The sequence below is a fragment of the Bradysia coprophila genome, unplaced genomic scaffold, assembly GCF_014529535.1.
Source record: "Bradysia coprophila strain Holo2 unplaced genomic scaffold, BU_Bcop_v1 contig_50, whole genome shotgun sequence".
In the NCBI taxonomy this organism is placed as follows: Eukaryota; Metazoa; Arthropoda; class Insecta; order Diptera; family Sciaridae; genus Bradysia; species Bradysia coprophila.
In genome coordinates this window covers 2,063,526-2,089,581 of record NW_023503751.1, presented here as the reverse complement: position 1 = coordinate 2,089,581, position 26,056 = coordinate 2,063,526, and the positions used below count along the sequence as shown (strand labels likewise).

General features: G+C 38.6%; 1 long non-coding RNA gene across 1 annotated transcript; it reads right to left on the bottom strand.

The window, feature by feature from the left end:
• Positions 1-24,491: 24,491 nt before the first annotated feature.
• On the bottom strand, positions 24,492-24,709 carry LOC119082900. Its single transcript, XR_005088739.1, has 2 exons — positions 24,630-24,709; positions 24,492-24,565 (listed from the first exon to the last, which is right to left on the bottom strand). It is a non-coding gene; the product is annotated as an uncharacterized LOC119082900 (long non-coding RNA).
• Between the last annotated feature and the right edge of the window lie 1,347 nt (positions 24,710-26,056).

The window sequence follows — 26,056 nt, the reverse complement described above, 5'->3', positions numbered from 1 at the left end:
CTCTCTGTCTCTCGTATCGTCCTTGTTGTCTATCACCGACCTAGAGATTTGAACTTTCCCCTTACTTATTGTTATATCAACTTGCTTGATGAAATTCATTCCCAAAATCGCATCATGTGGGATTTCATTGTCTTGTACCACGTTGAATGTTATGTAATAACCGATTCGTTCAATTGACATGTGTAGCGTAATAAACTCTGGCGACTTTATCTCACTGCCCCACAAACGTACCGTTCGGCTTTCTCTGATTGACTCTGGCCTGTAATCCAATCGCATTATACTGGCATATTTTATTACAGATTTCGTTAATCCGGTATGCAGCATAGCTTTCAATTCAGTGTCGCCGTGAAACATTCTAATATTACAGCTCGATATTTGTAATCCGACGTGTAGTGTCTTCTCCAATGAATTGTGTAACGCATCAACCTTAACGACTGGCAATGCATTGTTTGGTGGCAATTCGTTTTGACTACCACTTCGTGAGAATTTCCCTTCTGTAGAACATTTCGTCGCAGATGTTTCCGTTCGCGTACCGTCAGCCGATGATTTTTCCACTATGTTTTTGTTCGTGAGTCTGCTACACCCTTTTGCGATGTGACCGAATTCGTTGCATATAAAACACCGTGCGCCTTTCTCTTTATGTGGACATTCTGCCGTACGATGCTTTTTGCCTCCACAATTTACACAACGACCACTTTCCATTGTCTTGTCACAAAATGCGTTTGATCAACCACGTGCAACCCTTCTCGAATGATCGACCGCGTGCAGCCTTTCTCGAAGGTTCGTGTCAATTTTTCTTCGCTTTACAACTTTCAGATGCACCCCGTAGCAATTGCACCTCAGTCTTCAACTTTTCGATTTGTCCAACTTGATCAGCTTTTCTCAATTGAACTCTTTGCCTTATCGTCTCTTTATATCAGCCTGACCGTCGCATTCACATCAGATAGCTATAAAGCATCTTTCCGGTCTTTTTAACGTTGCGCTTTAGCAACGAACTAAACGAACAACGATGAAGACCAACCTATTACCACCTACAGCACGAGGCTAACAGGTTAATAATGCCTACAAACTGAAATAGCTTAAAGCTGAAATGCCTACAAACTGAAGCAGCGTAAAGCTGAAATGCCTGCAAATTCAAATAACTAAACGCTGAAATGCCTACGAATTTAGCTAAATAACTGAAATGTCTCATAAGTTTAACTAAACAACTGAAATTCGTTCGGGATTTCAGCCAACGAATCGTCAAAGCTTGATTGCAAGAACGAACAGAGCTTTTATGCTCTTCCCTTACCCACGGTTCACGTTAAGTGATTGAATCAATGAAAGAGAAGCTGTTTCGACCTCCGAATACGATGGTGGTCACAGGACAGTATAGAACTGTCCATCATCAGTTGCTTCCATCGTATTCGTTCACAAGACAGCGTAAATTTTCGATTGAACAAGTTTTGAAAATTTACATAGAAAAATTGCCATCTTCGATGGAATGTTCGGATACTAATGGATGGCTACTTTGAAAACCCAACATGTAGCAAAAACATGAGCGAAAATTCATCACATTTGACCAACAAACAAAACACAAAGTCAGCGACATCGTACTCACGATTACACAATTTCAACCAAATTCTTTCCCAATGAATCACCAAATCGATCTCCTGGCTCGTATACGCACATTTAAACACGAAAACCACGCCAGAATCCATGAAACACCAAGGAAATTCAACGAATTTCAGTCAGCAAAATGAAAACACCACACCGAATGAATCAGCCTCAAGACAATATCCTATTGCAGGTAACTCCGATTTCGTTATTTAACTGCCATACAAGCGTCCAAGTGGTTTCGTAGCTGCTTACCATCCAAATTCTCCATCGAGTCATAACGTCCGTAAAGACTCGTGAAATGGTCAACATCATTGTAAGTTTAGTCGGTAATACACGTTACAAGTTTTATTTCGCATTCACATCAGATAGCTATAAAGCATCTTTCCGGTCTTTTTAACGTTGCGCTTTAGCAACGAACTAAACGAACAACGATGAAGACCAACCTATTACCACCTACAGCACGAGGCTAACAGGTTAATAATGCCTACAAACTGAAATAGCTTAAAGCTGAAATGCCTACAAACTGAAGCAGCGTAAAGCTGAAATGCCTGCAAATTCAAATAACTAAACGCTGAAATGCCTACGAATTTAGCTAAATAACTGAAATGTCTCATAAGTTTAACTAAACAACTGAAATTCGTTTGGGATTTCAGCCAACGAATCGTCAAAGCTTGATTGCAAGAACGAACAGAGCTTTTATGCTCTTCCCTTACCCACGGTTCACGTTAAGTGATTGAATCAATGAAAGAGAAGCTGTTTCGACCTCCGAATACGATGGTGGTCACAGGACAGTATAGAACTGTCCATCATCAGTTGCTTCCATCGTATTCGTTCACAAGACAGCGTAAATTTTCGATTGAACAAGTTTTGAAAATTTACATAGAAAAATTGCCATCTTCGATGGAATGTTCGGATACTAATGGATGGCTACTTTGAAAACCCAACATGTAGCAAAAACATGAGCGAAAATTCATCACATTTGATCAACAAACAAAACACAAAGTCAGCGACATCGTACTCACGATTACACAATTTCAACCAAATTCTTTCCCAATGAATCACCAAATCGATCTCCTGGCTCGTATACGCACATTTAAACACGAAAACCACGCCAGAATCCATGAAACACCAAGGAAATTCAACGAATTTCAGTCAGCAAAATGAAAACACCACACCGAATGAATCAGCCTCAAGACAATATCCTATTGCAGGTAACTCCGATTTCGTTATTTAACTGCCATACAAGCGTCCAAGTGGTTTCGTAGCTGCTTACCATCCAAATTCTCCATCGAGTCATAACGTCCGTAAAGACTCGTGAAATGGTCAACATCATTGTAAGTTTAGTCGGTAATATTGTGAGTTTACCCAAAATTTCGAGTTTGGTGGAGATTATTTATGAGAACTGAATATTGCCGTCGACCAATCAGAAGTGGCGAAATTTTTTCTCTCTCATCAACTTTTGTTTATGTTTTTAATACAAAAAATTTCGTGTTATTGTTTGAAAGACAATGCACATATGGCTAGTGAGAATGAATCAAAGTTTTGCTTTTCTGGTCATACTTTATGCACTGTCTGGCAACTACAGTGGAAATGCGTTAAAAACGCATTCCGCTCTTCATATTGGTACTTTAGTTTATGAAAGGTTGATACCCTAGATTTTTTACGCTGGATATTTATGAGCTCGACACAATCTTATGCTTGTTACAGTAGTAAAAGCATTTTCTGTCCACAAATGTATGTAATCCTTATTCAGTAATTTAATTGGTTTCCTTGGTCTTGGTGTTATTAATGAAATCGACTGCGAAGTATTTTCTTAGGAGTGAGATGTGTAATTGTGGTCGACTGTTACAACCCACATCGTATGCCTAATGAAAGATTTTGCACTATAGATTCATACAACGTTTTATGCAATAGAGGATCCAAAGTGCGACAATTTTCTACATTATTATTCGGAATTGTCGATAGGAGACTCATTACTAACCGGATGAGAGAATGCCTGTTTAGCCCATGTTGATAAACTAATAATTAGGGATTATGATTTTGGTTATTTTAGCAAAGCAATCAGAATAAGTATTTGTCAGCAGAGTATAGCACAAAACGCAGTATATGTGTATAACAGCGCATCATTTGTTGGAAGTCTGGCCTGTCGATTTAAGTTAACTTTTCTCAATCATGGCTCTAATTTTGCAAAACGTTCGCAACAAACATGCCTCAGATGATGTGAAATATCATGCACTGTACTCATATTTTTTTCTGGGGCACAACAAATCGAAAATCGCGAAAATTTATTGCAAAGACCCCACAACTATCAACAACTGGATTGTGCGGTACGAGACAAGCGGAACAGTGTGCAGAAATTCAACGATCCGAGAACCACTGAAAATCGATGATGAAAAACGTGAATGGCTGCTCAATCTTTACCGGAAATGTCCAATCTTGTACTTGGAAGAAGCAAAACATAAATTTCAACGGAATTTCGGTGTGACCATTTCTGCATCATACATTTGTAAACTTCTGCACGCAAACAAATTCACCTGGAAGACATTGGAGATTCGGGCCATTCAAATAAAGGATCAGGAGATTGAGAAATTCTTTTACGAAATGAATTCCATTGAATGGCATTACACTAATCTGGTTTTCTTAGACGAAGTTTCTGTGGACAATCGTGGTTTAATTCGGTCGAAGGGATATGGTGCAATTGGTAAAAAACTGGTGTTTCGCGGAGAGTTTAATCGTAAGCCGAGAATGTCTTTGCTGTGTTTTTTAGGACAGTCTGGCATCATAGAAACGTATCAAACGGAAGGAACATTTTCGAGACAGAAATTTTTCGATTGCTGCAAGAACTTCGCACTGGGTGGAATATGTTATGTTTATCCCGGTAATCATAGTGTGTGGATCATGGACGGCGCCAAAATCCATTGCCATGCACCCATTATTCGATACCTTCGATCAATTGGCATAATTCCCATATTCTTGCCACCATACTGCCCGTTTTTCAATCCTATTGAGATTGTGTTTGGGATTGTCAAGAAGCACCTGAAAAAAACGTTTGCGAAGTCAACCAAGAACATGGAGTTTGAAGTGAACGCAGAATTTAAGAAAATGTCGAACTTCAATTGCACATCAATTTTCAAATCCTGTGGATACGTAGCTAGTGGAAGATTCGACCCAAGTGTTGCCCAAACGCAAGATCCTACTCTCTTCGGGTTTTAATGAGACAATCGCTGCATTTTTGATGTTTTCAAGTTCTTTTATTGGAGAATACATATAATTAAAGGATTAAATTACGGACATTGTGTCGGAGTGAAGTTTTATGAACGTTTATCGATGCCGAATTAGTGTTTAATTAGAGTGGTCGACATCATCGCAGTCCATGATGAGACTTTCCTGTCGCTCACTTACCTCATTCTCTTGTGGATGCAAAGTATTGGTCATAGCAACGACCAATCTATGGTTACTCTCCACCACATCTTCCATTCCCTTGATTCGCCATTCCATTACTTCCATTGCTCGCAAAAATGATTGTCTCATCGTATCGAAGTCATCACGCAACAATTTTAATTGACTCCGGAAACCATCAATCATGTTGTCGGTTATTTGGAGGCCATTTCGGGCGCTTTGCATGCGTTCATTTTCCGTAAATGGTACCGAGCGGAAAAGAGCAATCAAATGTGCAGGTGGACATTCGTTTAGTAGTCGTTCGCGTGACTCAGCTGGTGGCGCACACTGAATATAGTTGGCCCACATCATCCAACTTGAATGGTTTCCCGAATAGTGCGTGCTGTGGATTTGTTTCAGCTGGGCAACCATTTCCATCACTGACATTGTGCTGTCGGCATTCGATCTATCGCGCTTCTCCGGTATTAACAACTTCGACGAAAACTCCTTGTGCATCGCCTTGTTGCAAATCACTTTTCCATAGGCGTAAACGAAAACGTTGACATGCTTTCCTCGAATCTTTCTCATGTACTCCAAGTTGATCTGCGTAACTTGCACTGCTGCTTTCTTGCCGGTTTGCTCTTGCAGTACGAGGAACTTTTCGACCTCGGAACGTTCTGGTTTTTCATTGACTGCCCAATTAAAGTTTTGACCAACCACAAGTACTTCGCGTTTGATGTACTGAACCGACGCTGACCATAAATGATCTAAAATTTCGTCGATGCTTTCACCTGTCACAATCATTTCAATATCCTCGTTTAGCGCTTTTTGGCCGACAAACTCACGGTTTAAGATGTGAGCAAAAAAGAAAAACTTTGATTCGTTTTCACCAGCCATTATTTATAATTACGCAAACCTAAAGCAACGTGTTGAATCGAGATTTTTTATTTTGACTTTTCTATAATGTGACACTAACCGAACGAGAGAGGTATGAGAGAATTGAACAAATCTCGTCTGTCATTGGCTGCGGCGATTTTGCGCAAATTTTAATTCTCAATAATATTTCGCCGCGGTTTTCGAATTTTTTAGTTAACTCACAATACACGTTACAAGTTTTATTTCGCATTCACATCAGATAGCTATAAAGCATCTTTCCGGTCTTTTTAACGTTGCGCTTTAGCAACGAACTAAACGAACAACGATGAAGACCAACCTATTACCACCTACAGCACGAGGCTAACAGGTTAATAATGCCTACAAACTGAAATAGCTTAAAGCTGAAATGCCTACAAACTGAAGCAGCGTAAAGCTGAAATGCCTGCAAATTCAAATAACTAAACGCTGAAATGCCTACGAATTTAGCTAAATAACTGAAATGCCTACAAATTCAAATAGCTAAACGCTGAAATGCCTACGAATTTAGCTAAATAACTGAAATGCCTCATAAGTTTAACTAAACAACTGAAATTCGTTCGGGATTTCAGCCAACGAATCGTCAAAGCTTGATTGCAAGAACGAACAGAGCTTTTATGCTCTTCCCTTACCCACGGTTCACGTTAAGTGATTGAATCAATGAAAGAGAAGCTGTTTCGACCTCCGAATACGATGGTGGTCACAGGACAGTATAGAACTGTCGTATCATCTGATATCGTATCACTTATTTGAGTCGTAATTCACATAATCGCCCACTTTCCTTGCACTAAATCATTAGAAATCGTCCACTCAATAGCCTTTGTAATCCCGGTTGAGCCCCCATATGGGAAACCAAAAGAATAATAAAGTACTCCGTTGATTGCCAATTAATAGAATAATTTCTTTATTCAGATGAAAAATACAAAATAGTTCAGTTCATGGCAATGGTTATATTACGACTGACTTATATCAGGAGATGTGTGTAAGCTACTCGATACAATAATAAGGAACACTATGCCACCTGCATAGTACCCGTTCCTACATAAATGGCCATATATTAGTAATATACCCAGTCATTGATAACAGATGACTGACCGTATGTGACTCTATTACTATTAGAATCTATTACTTCTTCTGATCGAACTTTGACTATATTTCTTATCCCTTCAAATTCGATCCATGTTGAAAACTTCTTAAATTTCAAATTTTTTGAGAACCATCTTAGAGTGCTTACGTGCTCAAAGACAAGGACATTATATAGTAGTATACACTCTGCCCCAGCTACTATATAATTCTCCCGCACCAATATCCACAGCTGCTGGCTGCTGCAGAGTTGTCCACAATCAAACTATAAATGTTCCACATTAACGACAATTAGATCTTTCAGCGTTTATTTAAACAACGGAAAGGATATTTAAAATACGTTTCCATTACCTAATCAGACCCCAGCTCCGACTTTGCGAATTTCTATACTGGAAATACACTCTCCTAATATAGAAATGAAGCAGAGTGAGAGCGCGCGGAGTCGCAATTTTATAATTAAAATCATCAATAAACATGCTTTGTTGGTTCGAAATCATCGAAATATGCAAACAATTTCCCCGGGACCGATGTTTCTCTGTTAAAGGCTTTTGTAATTAATATCTGCAAAAGTAAACACCACGGCTTTTATCAACATTATATCGTTTATAATTGTGATATTGTGTGCGGTGCGCGATGTACAAAACGCTTAAACAAGCTAATTATTTAAAATTTTGGTTTTTCGGTTTTCGACGATACACACAATGACGACAATATTTTTTGGTTATTGCGGATGTGAAGAGGCTCGGTACAGGATTTACGGGCATGTTTTTAGTGTTTTCGTTTTTTTTTTAATTCGATCGTTTGACTAAATTTAATTTTTTTATAATTTATAATTACCATCCAAACAATTGCGGGCATTCAGGTTATGGGCTGTGTTTATGTGTTGCTCCCATCACTGCAATGCGTGCATGATGAGTTGTTATAACCATACCATATATACCATATAGATACGTTCTTCGCATGAATATTGTTATAATGAAAATTCAATCAAGGGATAAGTAACTTTCCAACTTTGATTGAAAGCATCCAAAATTAACCTTAGAAATGCAATCTTAACCTTTTCATGACCTAAACTCTCAAGAGTAACTTTATTAGTAAATAGTGAATAAACCCCCTTTCAATTAATTTTATAATTAATTGACAAGGTCTATCTCTCCAATTTTGATATAATATGTCTGAGGAACAAAAGGTGTGTAAGGATGGATATATTTATATACATCGACCGTACACACACATTATATGCATGGCCTAAGTTGTTTAACTTCTACCTTTAACTTCAATTTACTTAACCCGAAGACAAACATTACCTCGTGTGGTACGTGCGATGTTATTTCGGTACAAGTTACATCGTGAACCTGACTTTGTTTAATGCTATACGGATTATAATTGTAACGATACATCAACCCGTGTGTAGTAGTCACCGCCGAAACATATCCGCACAAAATTCATATTTTAACATGTTTTTCGCCGCACGTTATATATATGGCAGTTTCCACGCTCAGTGAGAAATCACAATTTGTACTAACACACACCGTCACTGTAGTACTAGTGTTCATATCTCAGTACATTTCGTACATTTTTTGACGTTGTCATTATTTTGGTTTCAGTTTGTTTTTTTCGATTATGCGTGATTGATTGGTGTTATTGAAATTAACTGTTTCGGTCAGAAATGGTAAGTATGTTACCTGAGAAGGCATTTAGGGATCTACAGAAGACATTTAATCCGAGTTCTGTGTATCTTCGAGGACGTGCCACGAACAAAATTAAAGATGCGCCCAAACAATACACACAAAAAATGTCGACCGTGATGGTCTCAGCAGTGTGAAAAAACATCAATGAATCTCGTTAGCGATGTACATCAGAGATAATTTTATTAATTACAGGCTCTCACTAACGCAGAAAGGAAAAGAAAATACATCGAAAATTTGAAGTTGAGTGGTCGATACGAAGAAATAAAAAGAAAAAAAGCAGCCGACGAAAAACTGAAACGATCACGAATGAAAGAAAATCTAGAAAAAGTTCCAAAGAAAATGAAAATGGAAATGTTACAATTGCGAAGAAACGAATCTCGTCAGCGGGTTAAGAAATTTCGAGAGAAAAAACAAACGAACGGAAGACTCTTGGCGAAAAATGTGTACACGTCACACGCACTACGAAAAGCTGTCAAGAAAGTCAAGCGATCTATGCCGTATTGTCCGGTGAAACGAAAGGAAATTATCGGAAAACTATTTTTTGACTTGGCGGTTGACGAACAGGAAGAAATTCTGAAAAGTAATAAGCAAATGATAAACGCTTCAAACCGCGGTTTGCCAGTGGATCTGATCAAAGAAGTCATTGAATTTTACATCCGCGACGACGTGAGCAGACAATCTCCGAATGTGAAGGATACGCGATATTTCATCGATCCGCTGACTGGGAAGACCGAATTGAAAGCCAAGCGCCATATGGTGATAACTCTCAGTGAAGCACATAACATGTTTATCGAAGAGTACTCAAGTCGAAATCGTACGTTTTCTTTTTCTAAAGCTTAATATCTCGTTGGTTTTAATGTAACTAACTTTTAGCTGACGGCAGCGGTAAATTACCACTGACTTTATCGAAGTTTTGTGCGTTAAGACCATCGCACGTGAATATAGTCGGAAACACGCCAAAGAATATGTGCCTTTGCATTTATCACTCCAATTTTATTGAAGCCTGTGCAGCTATGCACAAAGCAATACCAGAATTTCCAGCATATGGGGAAGTGCTGTTGGGGCTAATATTGTGTGACGGTCAAGCCAGAAATTGCTGGCTGCGACAATGTAAGAAATGTACCACTAAGAAGATACGTGAAAAGATCAGCCAATCCCTTCTTTCTTTAAACAAGAAAGCATCAGTGAAATGGTTTGTGTGGAAAAAAGATGGAAAGGAAAATCGCTTCTACAAATCGGAAGAGAATGGGTCATTAGAAACACTTATCGATCACTTCATTTCACTGTGCGACTCATTCCTCGTACATTCGTTTACAAAACGCCGTCAATCCGCAAGTTTTAATAATGACTGTAAACGCATAAAAAACAGTTCCGATGAAGCTCTGCTGCAAATTGATTTTGCCGAGTGTTATTGTTGTGTGGCTCAGGATGAGGTGCAAGTAGCGCATTGGAATCAAAGAAACGTAAGTGTTTGTTTCTATAGGAAAGGATCATATGCTTTGATTGTTAATTAATCTTTGTTCTCGCTTCAGATTAGTCTATTCACATCAGCTTTAACCTGGTCCACTGGGTTTCGACCTTCAGTTACAGTTTCGGATAACACCGACCATTCGAAATACACAATCATTCCGTACATTCATACAATTCTTCGAACAATGCCACAACACATCAAAAAGGTTACGATATGGAGTGACGGACCGAGACAACAATTCAAGAATAAGTTCATGGCTCATTCGATCAAAATTTTCGAAAAGGTTTTCGGTTTCAAATTGATTTGGAACTATTTTGCAACCGCTCACGGTAAGGGTTGCATTGATGGATTGGGGGCGGTTGTAAAAAAGAAGGTCCGGACGATGGTTGATTCGCGAAAGATCATTGTGAATAATGCAAAGGATTTCGTGAACGCATTCAACATTTCAAAGTCGGTTATAAATGTAACTGAAATGTCTAGTGACGACATGCATCGGATTAACACCGAATTAAACACACTCGAGTTGCTCGATAACGTAAAGGGGCTGAAGAACATCTCGACATTCCACCAAATACAAGCGGTGAAAGATAATGTGATCGGTTTTCTTATAAGCGATGATGGTTACCAAATGTAACCCAATTTTTGTGTTCCTACCTTTATTTTCTATAATTTTGTCTACTCTTTTGTTTACGTTTAAAATGTTTTCTTATTTCTTTGTTAAACTACCAAACCAAAGAACTTTTTTGTTATTTTTGTCACCTAAACGAATTGTGATGGAATAAAGTATATTTCTACAGTACAAAACAGATGAGAAACTATTTTTAGAAAACATTTCCTCCAAAAATTGTTTCCACAAATCCACAGCAGCTGAAATCATGTGAACCAAACCGTTCAATTGGTGTTACTTTAATAAAATGAATCACTGATGAAGCGGTCCTGCGAATAAATTCAATTAACCCCGGCCCGAAAGTTAAATTGAAAATAGAACTTTTCTTTATTCTTTAAGAACTAAGCCTTGAGACGCTATTTACATTTTCATGCTTCGGGCCCGAAAATGGGGGCAATTTTTTAGAATTTTCTCGGGTTTCCGGCCGTCTGCATGAAAACTTACATGTGCACCTGTTTGGGACTGTTGATTTAAGGCACTTTCGCTTGTAGCCCTCACTTCGTTCGGCCTACAACCCGCGAAATTGTCTAAAATTAATCGTCCAAAACAGGTACACAGATAACTATTTGTATGTTGGTTCAAGATCAGAAACAAGCAAAACCACATTAAACATGGCCGCCGACAGCCATTTTGTTAGGAGACCGGAAATAGTAGTAACACTTTGTATTCGTCAATACCATTCAAACAAAAAAAAATTCATGAAATTCTGTCAAAATTTACTCGAGATATTGTCAAAATACACCACATTCACTGTACTGCTGAATAGTCAAATATGAGCTCACTCCAAGGGACCTAGCTCACGCTTCGGTAAACCAACTTTTATAAACTTTTTAATTGTCGATCAGTATTGTAAAGGTATTTGACGTACCACTTATAGCGTTTGAATTTCAATTGCTGTATATTTTGGGATACTCCAACAACTCCCCAATAACTGTTTTACAAATTTATTTTTACGATAACAAAATGTTTTCTTCTTCTTCTTCAAATGTTTCAGTCACAAAAAAAAAATTCCTTCGCGTATAAACCGTATTTCTAGTTTTCCGACTTTCAAAAGATTATAAAACTACGAAAATGCCGTGAAAAAACTCCATTCTGATCAACAGCTCTACAAACACTTCATTTGTTGTCACTCATTTGAAATATTTTGCGCTTTACGTCAATGACACAAAAAGCTCATCAGATTACAATCTATTACATTTTTTACGACATTCACGTTCAACTTTGACATGAAATTTACTTTTATTTGCAATGTGAAACGTTCGGAACGCTGATATTTTTAATTGTTTTGTTTTTATACTGCCCTAATCTCAACAGAAAATGTGATTAAAATAAAGTTTTATCCGTTTCCTAAGCATTAAATTAAGTGATGATTTAAATTTTATTAATTAACTGTGAAGAAACACGCTTGGCGTATGTGATTGCATACAATTTGTACAGACGGTTGCCTCCTGCGACTGTTGAATGACAACAAAGTTTTGCGTGCATATTTGATCGTTTAATTCAGAGTTTGTAGTGAATGTTTGATTGTTTTTGTGACTATAGTCGTTTGATCGTTGGTCGAGCATCGTGGATTGATGGAGTTTTGGTGATTCATAGTGAAATTGGTCGATAAAAGTGAATAAAAGTTTTGAAAGCGCATAACCCCAAATTCCTTGATTGAGCTGTACGTCACCGGTCGCTGTCAAAGTTTTTTCAGCACAGCCGTCTATAGCTACAAGCAGTGTCATTTCACCTGTCGGACAAATTGGATCAAATAGAACCTTTCATCTGCTGGTCGTTCGAGATAATGGCGCCGATACCGTTAAGGAAGTGTTCGAAAGAATGTCCACCTGAGAAGATAATGACGGAGACAATTTGGTACTGCTTTGTGTGCAATAATCCGATGCATTTGCCGTGTTACGAAATCGAGAAGCGGCCGGAGGATATCTTTGTCATTGACAACATTGTGATGGTTTGTGACGAATGTTTGGCTCGTCCGAAAGATTATTCATCACCGAAACGAAAGCAACCGAATCCGAATGGTACTGGCAACCTGGTACAAAGTACGTTCGACGTCCTGAACCCCAATCTTACGTTGTCGAAATCTTCGCCGGTAGTTGTCAATTCGCCGAAAACCGTAGCAACCAAGCAGAATCAGCAATTTCAAACCGCTATTGAGGCTTTAACTCAGAAAATCGATTGTCAAACGAAAGTGATCGCAAGTCTTCAAGTCTCTGTGGATTCGATGAAGGGTGTAGTTCAGCAGAATTCTGTCGCCGTTGGTGAATCGATCAAGGAAGCTCGTACTACCTACGCTGACATCGCTAAGAAGGGAATTTCATTCAATGATACGCCAAAATCGTCTAAAAACGGTCAAACGCCTAAAACACCGAAGCAAAAGCAAGCACCGAAAACACCGAAGCCAAAGCAAGCCAAGCCAGTCATTGCCGGACAGTCTAACAGTGTGATTGGTAAACCGCCATCGCCAGTTCAGCGTAAAGTTGCTCGGCCGAATCCTGAGAAGGCAGTCTGGATTTCTAACATGCAGCGTGACACGACAGTGGAGGAGTTAGCGGACTACATCAATAAGGCTACTGGTCTCCTACCAACCGATTTTGACGTCTGTAAATTGGTGAAGAGGGATCGTCATATCACGACATACCGTTTCGTCTCATTTCGCATTGGCTGCACTCAGGCGCACTTCCAGACCTTAATGAATCCGGCATACTGGCCATCTTATTGTCTGATACGTGAATTCGAATTCGGCCCAGAACCGTCAACTGGTGTTGCAGTTCCAAAAAACGTGCAAGTAACGACGAATGCCAATCAGTTACCGAACCTAGCACCGATGAATATCGCACAGGTAACTCATTAAACAGTATATGCTCTAGCCGAGCAAGACATGACGCTACACGAAATAATTTGAGTCGTATTTCCGTTACTGCATGTACAAACCGTAAATCAACTGTTCAACCGCTTATCACGGCGTTCTTCCGAAACTCGAATGGAAATGACATTAATCCGACTACTCAAATCAGAATAAACGAACCTGAATGCGTGACCAGTAAACTTGATCGAAACGTGGACCAGATATGCAATAGTGACGCTTTTGTGGATCTGACCTACCTCCCACTGTACTATCAAAATGTGCGTAGCATTCCTGCAAGAACAGACCTTCGTAATCGCATTAAGTATTCAGGCTATAAAGGGCTGTTTTTTACGGAAACCAGGCTAAGTAAAGGACATGACAGTGAACAGTATTTTCCGCAAAGTTTTATTGTTTATAGACGAGATAGAGACGAAACTGGTGGTGGTGTGGCCGTGCTGGTTGACGAACAGTATAAAAGTTCGACAGTTGACATTGGAGATGATCCAGATTGTGAAAGTGTGTGTGTCAAGATTGTGCTTCGTCCATGTGCACTAGTGGTCTATCTTGCATACGTAAACGATTCGACGAGGATGGATATTTTACTGAAACACTACGAATTGATACGGAAAGTTGTTTTGATGGAAAGTGATTCAAGAGTGGCAGTGATAGGGGATTTTAACTTGCATGACATAGCCTGGCAACTGGATGAGTCCGACACGTTTTTGTTGCCACAGAACTTAGCTTCGCATACTGGTTCAGTTTATTTTCAAGCAGCTGCCGAATTTCTTCAGAAAGTGCATGAATTACCAATGTTTCAGTTGTCGAACTTGAAGAACATTTCATCGAACGTTTTGGACCTAGTGTTTGTGAATGTAACTGGTGATATGCATGTCTGCAAAGCTCCTGCCGCTATCACGCTGAACACCGAAGTGGATAAATTTCACGTGCCGATTGAATTATCTTTTGAATATTGCTCTGAAGATAATCCCCAAATAGCAAATGATTTCGTCGAAGTATTTTCATACAAGACAGCAGACTATGAACGAATAATAAGGCGATTGGATTCCATTAATTTTGCAGAAATTTTTGATCGTATGGACGTAGAAGAATCGTTTAATTATTTCTTTGAATTAATCGACAGATTGATAGTCGAGTATGTGCCAAAAATTCATATCAGACGACAAAATAATAGGCCAAAATGGTGGACTAGAGAGTGGCAACAGAAGTTGAACAAGAAGAAAAAAATGTACAAACGGAAACCGAAGAATGAGATGACACCAGAATATACAGAAGCCGTAAAGGATTTCAATGAATTAAACGAAAGGCTGAACGAAGAATATATTGATCGAATCCAGCAAGGTATCATTGAAGATCCAGCGAAGTTTTGGTCATATGCTAAATCGAAAAAGAAAACTGCGACGTATCCACGTGAAATGGCATTTGGTGAAAGGAAAGCAGACAGCCCGCAGCAAGTAGTTGAAATGTTTGCAGATTACTTCGAGGGACTATACACAAAAGACGAGGAACCGTTCGATTTTGACGACGAGTACGGTACAGAACCTGATGATGCATGGGAAGTCGAGCTGTCGATGTCTGATATTGATACAGCGATTGAGAGGTTGGATGCTAAAGGTAGTGCTGGATCCGGTAATATTCCGCCAATTTTTGTGAAAAAATGCAAGGACGTATTGGTTTGGCCACTTTGGATTTTGTTTCGTAAGTCGATGGAACTTGGGATAATATCTTCAAAGTTAAAGATCTCAAAAGTGGTGCCTGTTTACAAGAAGAAAGGGAAGAAGAACGACGTTACGAACTATCGCATCACAGCCATCAGTTCAGTCATATTAAAAGTCTATGAGAGTGCGATTCAGCCGAAGCTTTTAAGCGGAATAAACCCAAAAGTTTGTAACGCGCAGCATGGGTTTAGGCCTAGACGATCAGTGGAAACGAATTTACTAAATGTGTCCATCGCAGCACATGATGCTTTCTTTAAGAAGCGGCAACTGGATGCTTTCTACGGTGATTTTCAAAATGCGTTCGATAAACTTTGGCATCGGATGTTAATAAGAAAGATGAAATGGTTTAGCATAGGAAGAAGAACGGCAAAGTGGTTATTTGAATTTGTCAGTGGACGGCAATTTTATGTGGCTATTGGCGATGTCAAATCAAGAACCTATGTAGCGACTTCGGGTGTTCCAGCTGGTAGCATTCTCGGCCCAACGTTGTTTTTAATTGGTGTCAACGACATAGTTGAATGTGTGGTATTTGCACTTCCACTTCTGTTTGCAGATGATATAAAGTTACTCATGCAAGTTGGTTCGACCGCTGATGCGAGAGAACTTCAAACTGATATCAACAATGTTCTGAGATGGAGTGAAATAAACAGGCTTCCATTCAACCAGGCGAAATGTGAAGTAATCACGTTGGCACGAATAAATGATCCGTATTACGTCACGTATTTCATGGGTGAAAATGTCATCGAACGCAAACAGGAAGTTAGAGATCTCGGTATTCCAGTAGATACTAAATTCGATCTACTAGCACACATGGAACGAAGTATTACTAGGGCGAGGCAGTCAATGGGCTACATAAAGTCGATATCGAAAGGGCAGTTTGGTACGAGAGCATTAGTGGTGCTATACAACGCCTATGTGAGATCGAAACTAGAATTTGCTTCTGTCATTTGGGATCCATATCAACAGAATTATAGCGATGATATCGAGTCCGTCCAAAAACAGTTCGTGATGTATGCATTGGGTGACACAAATCGTATTCCGCCATACCGATTGTTACCATATGAAGAGCGATGTGAAAAACTTGGATTGGATAAACTATCAACCCGTAGAAAGATAAACAATGCATTAATGGCATATGATTTGTACAACGGAAGGATCAATGATGTGAACATTGAGACGAGATTCATCAGAAGACAACACCATCGACAGCTTCGGAACGAAAGACCACTAGCTGAGACCATCTATGAAACGAGATATGGGTATAATCAACCGCTTGCTAAGATTATTCGGACAGTGAATGAATTTGGTGGTCTAATGGCGATGAATCGAAATGAGTTCAAAGTGCAAATAACGAAGAAACTGAAAGAACAGCCTCATGATGAATTGGATGATGGAACGTAGATTTTTTTTTCTTTCTTCGTGTTTTTTATTAGAGTGTTATTGGAATTTTTATTAAAATTTGACGAAATTTTCCGTGATGTGTTCATTGTATTTGACTTTAATGATTTTTTGCTTCAAATTTGTATGGATTTTTGTAAATCGATGTTTGTATACAGCTGATTACATTGGCGGTGAAATAAATGAAATTGAAATTGAAATTCAAAAGATTATAAAACTACGAAAATGCCGTGAAAAAACTCCATTCTGATCAACAGCTCTACAAACACTTCATTTGTTGTCACTCATTTGAAATATTTTGCGCTTTACGTCAATGACACAAAAAGCTCATCAGATTACAATCTATTACATTTTTTACGACATTCACGTTCAACTTTGACATGAAATTTACTTTTATTTGCAATGTGAAACGTTCGGAACGCTGATATTTTTAATTGTTTTGTTTTTATACTGCCCTAATCTCAACAGAAAATGTGATTAAAATAAAGTTTTATCCGTTTCCTAAGCATTAAATTAAGTGATGATTTAAATTTTATTAATTAACTGTGAAGAAACACGCTTGGCGTATGTGATTGCATACAATTTTTCTCACTTGAGAAACGTTCGGAACGACGCTTGATTTGGTTGTACTTGGCAGATTTTGCATAACACTTTGTATTTTTTTTATCTTAATATGAAGATTCATCCTTATTTATCATTTAGAAACAGTTTTTAAATCATTTCCAATGTTTGCAATATCTTTATTTTGTATTGAAAAAATACCATGCACGAAAATGTTACAAAAGAACATGCCATATGATAGCCGAACTTCCACATTACCGAAAATTTAAATTTTGCATAAAATAGGCAATGTTAGGCAATGTTCATAAATCCTAACTTTCTCGTGCAATTTATGACTCCCTTAAGTAAATGAGCAAATCTCTAAAGGATTAATTTATGGACCGAACACATGTTTCTCATATTCAAATAATATTTTAGAAAGAGACCGGGAGGTTTTGGCCGTACATAAAAACATGTTAGCTAACTGAGCATGGTTTGATTTGGATAGGAAAAGATATTCATAAATTGGATGGACTATTGAATGATATTTATAATATACAGAGCAGACAGTGTGTTTGTGTGTGCAGGCAGCACAACTTCAGTCATTAATATTTAATTTATTTAATAGATTAATGAAAATCATTAACCCTTTGTAATAATTCAACGACTAAATGGAATCGTAATACTGGGGGGATTACTTCTTCATTAAATATTATGCGAGATGGGTAAGGGGGAGAGCCAGTGCCGTCTTTAGCTTTTTCGCGTACAGGGCAATTCTTGAATAGGCGTTTAATGTATTAAAACGTGAGGCATATAATGTAAGCGTTATGCGTATAATGTAAACGTTGGGCTTTTCTCCATTAAATATTATGCGAGATGGGTAAGGGGGATAGCTAGTGCTCTGTTTAGTTTTTTTGCGCTGAGGGCAATTCTTAAGGTGGCACAATGGGCTCACTGGCATGGCAGCCTAAGTGCATGTTTGCTTAAGCAATTATGGATACGCCGTATTTAATAATAAGGTGGCCACACAATCATCCGTTTTCTTTCCGTTTTGCCTTCGTGTACATGACATTTGTCATTTCAAACAATGTGCTATATTGTATGAAATGCAAACTGCCATGTACACGGAGGCAAAACGAAATGAAAAAGAATAACTGTGAATTCAGACTTAAATGGGGCATTCAATGTAGACGTTGGGCGTTTGATGTAAACGTTTGGCGTTTAATTAAAACGTTTGGCGTTTAATGTAGACGTTTGATGTATGCATTGGGTGCTGTTTGGGAATTCATTCGTGTGTTTCAAGCAACTCGGTTTGGAAACTGTTCTTTTGACAAGGGTAGAGTTTGCATATCCGAGTTGAGGGCTTAAACTTAAAACGCACTTGTGAGTTCCCCTCGTATCACGAATCGAACCCTCATGTAATGAACTACCTCCACAGCACCCAATGTAACATACTAATTTTTTATCCGCAGGTCGTATCTCCATTGCTGCACTTTTAATCTAACAAATTATTACTATTCATTATCAATCAATCAAAAAGCACACATCATTTCTATAAAGCATTTTCCCGTCATTAATAAGTAAATATTGGATGAAGCGACAAAAAAGAAACATTTTTAATGAAAGCACCTCGTAACTGAAAAACCGTTGATCCTTGACAGCAAAACCATAAATTAGTAAAGATATAATCATGCCCTCACGTTAGTAAGCGGACGTGACGGAAGTTCTCAAAATTTACCCAGAGCAATTTTTAGGGACTAGGCCACATATTTACAGCAATTTTTTGACTTAAATATTTCAGGAAGCTACTGTTAACGAAACAGCTAAATCCGGGAAACATATGTCCTAAAACTGAGAGAAAAACATTCAAAGGGGGGGAGGGGGAATGAATCATCTGCAACCTTGTGATGCAACTTTTTTTTGTAAATTTTTTTTCAACATTTTTTTAATCAAATTTTCGTTGTTTGGCGCTACCTACAACGATATCAGTTATTTCGTAAATTAAGCCACAAGGACTTGCGTCACCTTTGCCCTTTAAGGGTTTTTGAGTGATATTACATTATACGCTTATACCTTACTGTACTGAAGCTGTTATACGAAAGTCAGTCATTTACGTAATTTTAGTGTCGTTTAGACAATGATCCAGAATAAATTAGTCGTAGACTCGAGATTCTGGACAAAAACATTGCTGAATTGTGTGCAGAAAAAAAAGAAAGAAAATGGCGGTAATTATTTATAATTTATTGGGACTCTTCGCCAGTACAGAATATCTGGAAATGCGGGTCATCCGTGAATTAAACCACCATCATAACTTTGACCACAATATTTTCCTGCTGAGCTCGAATACGGACGCGGATCAATTCTTAAATGCACGACGAGATGATGATTCGATACCGTATAGTGTATATGCTTACACTACCACTGGCGATCAGATTCATGGATTGGATAAGTTGATGTCACCAATTTTCGCAAGTGAAACGGAGGAATATGGATATCAATATTCCGATGACATAGTCGCGATGAGAAATAGCAAAAATTTATTGATGATCGTTACGTCAGACAGTGACACATTCGACGAGAACGTCAAATTGTTGACGAAAATTAAAGGCATCCAAATAGCCCGAAAACGAATGAAAATTGGACTATTTTTTCGGCATGCTCTTTCTACTGAACGTCTAAGTAAACATTTCGAATGGTTTTGGAGCAAAGGAATAGTCCATGTGTTCATTGCCGCTCCATATTCGAAATCGATGAACCTGTTCATCTACAACCCATTTGGAAACTTTGAAGTGATCAACGTCACTCACATCCTCAACGCCCCGTACGAACAACCATTTTTTCTCAGATCGGACACCAATTTTCAGCAAGAGCTAGTTTTAATAGGCGTTTCGACATATTATGGGGACCCGCTTTGGCTTACAATTTTCAAATTTATGAATTGCTCCAACCGACCATTGATGCGGAAGATAGCATAAAGGCGACGCTTAAGAACAGACTGTATGTAACACCAGGGTTGGCTCCACTGAATCATCCAAGCGGTGCATATTACCTCAACATTTACCCAGTGATATGGGAAGTGAATGCATTACTGATACCGGAAGCACGACCATATCCAGAATTTTCCGCCTATCTTCGAACGATGACTTCGCACAATTTCTTCATCTACTGTTCAACCACTCTAATGGTTGTAACAACTCTATTGATCACGATTAGATACTACAAAAACGGTAAATTTGAACTGTTCCGAAGCATTGCTGATGTTACGAATCTACTGATGAATGACAACGGGGCTATCAAGTATCCCCAACTACACACCGTAGAGGCATTTCTCTTGATCCCCTGGACATTCGTCGGATTCATCTTTGTGAGTGGCATTCTTTCAAACTTACAGCAACATTTCGTTCGACCAGTTCTTCAAACACAAATTGATACCGTCGAAGACTTTTACCGGTCTCCATTGAAAATTTCCACCATACATAATGCACAAGCGTTGGGACAAATTTACTCAACAAAATATTCAGCCGACTGGACAAACAAATTTATTCAATTGCCTCATAATGAATTTTACCACAAGATGGACACATATTCGCCGATCGCAGTCTTTTTTGTTAGTACAAGCGACGGAATCCTGTTAGAAGCGCAGAAACGTTTGAATATTTACGGCTATCACCTTAGCAAATTTGAGAATTATGGATATCCGCGTACGTACTACGTGAACGATGCAATTCCGTTCTTCGCTGACCGCGTCAATGAAATTTTGCTACGAACCCAATATGCTGGATTATACACACGGTGGTTGGAAAAAAGCAACGAATTGAAAGTGAAGGCACTCGTTAAAGAGAATCTTAATCTTATGAACAGCGAACAATCCAAAGACAGACACGAAATTGAAAATTTTTCATTTCCAATGTTCATTGTTTATGGATGGGGCTTGAGTGGCATTGTTTTCGTCATCGAAACCACTTGGATACACGTTTGCCGGTTTCAAACAAAATGTGCCGCAATATGTACGTTCAAGCGAATGGGCAAAATGTGGAACAGATCAACATCCCGCATGGCCTCTTTTAAGCTGTTTTTCCACACGTATTTTTTTAAACGAAATGTCGAACAAAGAAGTGTGTAATTACCTGTTTGTGATAACACACTTTTTCCGAAACAGTCAAAAGCATCTTCGGCTGTTTTTCAGCTGATCCACAAGGACAATCAAAATTTTTTACTTGTTTATGTTGAGGCTGAAATTTCACTGCCTCCGATTGTACCAAAAAAGTTTCTTTTGTCACGAGTGTCCTACCGAGGCGGAGCCGAAAACTACAAAAAGACCTTCTCCACGATTAGCGTCCCTTTAAGTCTGCTGTTTAACAAGTCTTTGCGAGAAAGGAAGTATCCATCTCTGTGGAAGGTTGGCTTCGTGACTCCGGTATTTAAGAGTGGAAGCCGGACGAAGGTTAGTAATTACAGACCAATAAGCGTGTTGTGCGCAGTATCCCAAGTCTTTGAGAGAGTGATCTTTGGTCATTTGTACAAAAATGTTAAAGGAAAAATTAGTCTATTTCAGCACGGGTTTGTCCCGGGTAGATCAACTGTTACGAATCTTCTCGAATACGTGCACAAAGTTGTGGAAGCAATAGCCAATGGTGGTCAAATTGATACGATATTCACTGACTTTTCAAAAGCATTCGATAAGGTGTCACTTGCTTCTTCAGGAACTTAGAAACTGTGCAGTCGGAACCAGTCTTTTGCCGTGGTTTGAATCCTACCTGGTGAACCGGTTGCAATTCGTCGTCATAGGCGACACCAAATCTGCGAACATTTCTCCTACTTCCGGAATTCCTCAAGGATCAATACTTGGTCCATTGCTGTTCCTCATCTTCATCAACAGCGTGCCCACGGTATTTAAATCAGCGAACTCATCTCTCTTTGCCGGCGACCTGAAGCTGTACCGGAAAAACGAAAGTGTAGACGACTGTGCTCTGCTTCAGGAGGACATCAATTCACTGAAAGATTGGTGTATCGCGCATAATTTGTACCTAAATGTCGGCAAGTGCTTCAGCTTAACTACATCGAATAAGAGAAACAAAACTAGTTTTGTCTATAATATCGATGGCTTGGATTGGATTTAGCACCATTAACTGAGAAATCAGACTCGGGTGTACTTTTCGACGACAAACTCAGCTTTAAGCAACATATCGATGATATCGTCAGGAAGGCCTACAGAATGCTGGGCTTCATCTTCAGATCGATGAAGTGCTTCAGATCACCAAAGAGTCTCATCATATTGTACAACGCATACGTGCGAAGCAAACGGGAATACTGTAGTTCAATCTGGAATCCCATTTACAACATGTACAGTGACATTATTGAAAGAGTCCAGCGTAAGTTCACTCGTATGCTCTACTACAAATTCCATTGGCAAAAACCGGACTATCACACACGATTGAAGCAACTGAACTTACAATCGCTCGAGACACGTCGGCTGCAATTCGACGAACTGTTACTCCACAAACTGATCCACGGCAAAATTGACTCGACCCTGAATTCTGAACTCAGCTTTAATCACCCATCCCGAGTCACTCGGAATCAGCCCACGTTCTACCTGCCGTTCAACAAAAAAACGAACATCGAACGTAATTCCCCTGTGTACAGACTTCAAAATAGCCACAATGAATACTACTTTTCGATTAATGTGTTTGAGCCGAATTTTCATGTGTTTAAGAACCGGGTGAAGTCGCTTTATGAAATTTAAATCTCAAAACTTGTTCGGATGGTATGAGAATTTTTTTTTATTATTGCTTTTCTCTTTGATTTCCTTTTCACTTTTCACTTTGATCTCCTGCGCTGAGATCACAGATTTATTTAATTATTTAATTTAATGATTTGATTGTATTGAATGATTAACGATTGATATGTAACTAGGATAGTGGCCTGTGTATTGATCGAAATAAACAAACAAACAATCATCCGTTTTCATTCCGTTTTTTGCCTTCGTGTACATGACATTTGTCATTTCAAACAATGTGCTATATTGTATGAAATGCAAACTGCAAACTGTACACGGAGGCAAAACGAAATGAAAAAGAATAACTGTAAATTCAGACTTAAATGGGGCATTCAATGTAGACGTTTGGCGTTTAATGTAAACGTTTGATGTATGCATTGGGTGCTGTTTGGGAATTCATTCGTGTGTTTCAAGCAACTCGGTTTGGAAACTGTTCTTTTGAAAAGGGTAGAGTTTGCATATCCGAGTCGAAGGCTTAAACTTAAAACGCACTTGTGAGTTCCCCTCGTATCACGAATCGAACCCTCATGTAATGAACTACCTCCACAGCACCCAATGTAACATACTAATTTTTTATCCGCAGGTCGTATCTCCATTGCTGCACTTTTAATCTAACAAATTATTACTATTCATTATCAATCAATCAAAAAGCACACATCATTTCTATAAAGCATTTTCCCGTCATTGATAAGTAAATATTGGATGAAGCGACAAAAAAACATTTTTAATGAAAACACCTCGTAACTGAAAAACCTTGACAGCAAAACCATAAATTAGTACAGATATAATCATGCCCTCACGTTAGTAAGCGGACGTGACGGAAGTTCTCAAAATTTACCCAGAGCAATTTTTAGGGACTAGGGCACATATTTACAGCAATTTTTTGACTTAAATATTTCAGGAAGCTACTGTTAGCGAAACAGCTAAATCAGGGAAAAATATGTCCTAAAACGGAGAGAAAAACATTCAAAGGGGAAAAAAATGAATCATCTGCCACCTTGTGACGCAATTTTTTTTCTGTAAAATTTTCTTTCAAAACTTTTATAATCAAATTTTTGTTGTTAAATTTTTTGTGTATGTGAAAAATCGTTTCACGCGTGCACCCGCAAAGGAGTGGGTTTTGACCAGTGAATAGACGGTAGTTTGCGTTTTCCTTTAATTTTATTGTCGCTCGTGTTACTGTCTATAACACTTCAAAATTCTATAAAATAAACAATGAAAGTTGAGTAACGAGTTAATCTAATCCACTAATACAATTTTCTTACATCTTGTATCCTCTGCGTGTGCTCAAACAATTCAAATTACAAAGTCCGTGTGTGTGTGTACATCCGGATCCTAAATAACATAACCTCAAATTACCAGCGGTCAAATAATACTAAAGAAAATCCTTACGCTCTATACCGCTCTGCTAAACTTAAAGTTACGACCCAGCATGAACGTATTCTGTGTCGATGACGAAATTAGGCCTACAAATTCATCGGAACATTTACTCAGTTGCGCACATGGCAGTTGAACAAATTATTTATTTACCTTTCGGCTATTTCGGAAATTCCGTCGCTAAACAGAATCACACACACGACTTTCGCTTTTATTTTCACTCACGAAACTTACTGTGGATTTACATAGCAACGTAAAAGTGACAGATGCAAAAATTTTCTCATACGGCAACTCGAAATTTCATTCATAATTTTAATTTTATGAATGAAATTTCGGGTTGCAGTATTTAAAAAACATTGCATCTGTCACTTTTACGTTGCTATGTAAATCCACGGTTAATCTAATGCTAATGCGACTTGTGTCGACTTTTAAATTTAAATTTAATTCCGAATACTGGTTAACTATTGAATCATCAACTTAAACGGTCGGCCGGCGAAATGTAAAGAACAAAAAATCTCTCAACTGTCACTCAACTACTTTTTGTTGCCATCTGGCAATCTCGTCGTTGAGTCGGTGCTGTCATCCTTGCAGCGTTGCCCAACAGTGTACAGGCGCTACTTACAACGATATCAGTTATTTTGTAAGATAAGCCACAAGGACTTGCGTCACCTTTGTCCTTTTAGGGTTTTTGAGTGATATTACATTATACGCCTATACCTTACTGTACTGAAGCTGTTGGACGAAAGTCATTCATTTACGTAATTTTTAGTATCGTTTCGACAGTGATCCACAAAAAATTAGTCGTAGACTCGAGATTCTGGACTAAAATATTGCTGAATTGTGTGCAGAAAAAAAGGAAAGAAAATGGCGGCAATTATTTATAATTTATTGGGACTCTTCGCCAGTACAGAATATCTGGAAATGCGGGTCATCCGTGAATTAAACCACCATCATCACTTTGACCACAATATTTTCCTGCTGAGCTCGAATACGGACGCGGATCAATTCTTAAATGCACGACGAGATGATGTTTCGATACCGTATAGTGTGTATGCTTACACTACCACTGGCGATCAGATTCATGGATTGGATAAGTTGATGTCACCAATTTTCGCAAGTGAAACGGAGGAATTTGGATATCAATATTCCGATGACATAGTCGCGATGAGAAATAGCAAAAATTTATTGATGATCGTTACGTCAGACAGTGACACATTCGACGAGAACGTCAAATTGTTGACGAAAATTAAAGGCATCCAAATAGCCCGAAAACGAATGAAAATTGGACTATTTTTTCGGCATGCTCTTCCTACTGAACGTCTAAGTGAACATTTTGAATGGTTTTGGAGCAAGGGAATAATCCATGTGTTCATTGCCGCTCCATATTCGAAATCGGTGAACCTGTTCATCTACAACCCATTTGGAAACTTTGAAGTGATCAACGTCACTTACATCCTCAACGCCCCATACGAACAACCATTTTTTCTCAGATCGGACACCAATTTTCAGCAAGAGCTAGTTTTAATAGGCGTTTCGACATATTATGGGGACCCGCTTTGGCTTACAATTTTCAAATTTAT